A 1,384-nucleotide genomic window follows, 5' to 3' on the forward strand; every position below is an offset into this window, starting at 1 on the left:
TATGATACTTATTAGCCTATGCCTGACCCTAAAGAAGAACATAATAATCAAATGAAATTTCCTCTTAGATAATATCCTACATCCTATTTGAAGATGTCATAAATCCTCTGCCATGATGTTTCTGGCCATTAAAAAAATAATTTTCAGTGTGATCCTATTATATTTGACTTTGGAGAGAACCAAAATAGTATTTGGCTTTCTCCAGGAGTATTAAAGTTGAAAATGTGTCTGATCTTGACAATGCATCTACCAGAGATAATTAAGGCACTTCTAAAGAAACTCAATTTCTCACCTTCGGCACATAGGAGTGTCTTATTTAACACTTCATTGTACCTGGTGCCCAATTTATTTATAGTAAAGTTATATTGGTAACATTCATTTGGCCGAGGTGTTTATTCTCTTTATGAGCTCCCTAGTTATAGTAACAAATTCTTGACTTTTCTCAAAATCCCCCTCTTTGAGTGCAAAGATATTGTCTTGTCTTATGCTGTCGAGTCGTTTCCGACTCATAGCGACGCCACGGACACATCTCTCCCAGAAAGCCCCGCTCTCCGTCTGCAATTGTTCTGGTAGTGGATTCACAGAGTTTCCTTGGTAAAAATCCAGAAGTGGTTTACCACTGCTGCCTTCCCCATGGTAAACTTGAGTCTCCTCCCTTGACTCTCTCCTGTGGTGCTACTGCCCAGCATGGGTGAGTTTTGATTTGTAGCAGTTGGCCTTCCACTCGCTAGCCACTGGCCAAGCTAGGAATGGAATGGACAGGCCTCTGCTTGACTCTCCTTCATGGAGCCGAGACTGGTAGACTACCGGAAACTCTCCAGGTGCGACCCTGAGAAGGGACAAAGACATTAGAGACATAATATATCCCTTAACTTCTCTATGCCTCAGTTTCTTCACCCCTAGTTAGACCGTGCACCCCATATGAGTCCTGATTATCTTGTATCTATCTCCGTGCTTAATACAGAGCTTGGCACATAGTATGTGCTTAAAAATACCACAATAATAATAATAATAATTTTTACTAGATGACATTTGAATGGTTGTAAGAATAATCCAGTAATTATTTTCTCTGACTGTTTTCTTAGGGAACAGTAGTCCAAAAATCTCTTAATATTTTCTGGATTTTAGAGGGATAATGAATTGTAAATGGCTATGTCTTTGGACGTGAGGATTTATAGTTGGATATACCACTACAAAATATTCCCAAAGGAGATCGGAGGAATTCAAATATTTGTCATTGGGATGTGAAATAAAGCAGCTGTCAAACAGATCTTATGTGTGGTGTCAATAGCTAAAACAACTCTCTCTAGAAGAATGACTGATGTTATCTTGAAATTTCCTTAACCCGTCCCCCCCGCGACACACACACATACAAACACACTCC

General features: G+C 39.5%; 1 non-coding gene across 1 annotated transcript; it reads right to left on the minus strand.

Annotated features, from left to right (window-relative positions):
* Positions 1-701: 701 nt before the first annotated feature.
* On the minus strand, positions 702-839 carry LOC114807203. The gene has a single exon (XR_003755256.1). It is a non-coding gene; the product is annotated as a small nucleolar RNA SNORA7 (small nucleolar RNA).
* Positions 840-1,384: the final 545 nt, after the last annotated feature.

Source organism: Ornithorhynchus anatinus, chromosome X1, assembly GCF_004115215.2.
Source record: "Ornithorhynchus anatinus isolate Pmale09 chromosome X1, mOrnAna1.pri.v4, whole genome shotgun sequence".
NCBI classification, from domain to species: Eukaryota; Metazoa; Chordata; class Mammalia; order Monotremata; family Ornithorhynchidae; genus Ornithorhynchus; species Ornithorhynchus anatinus.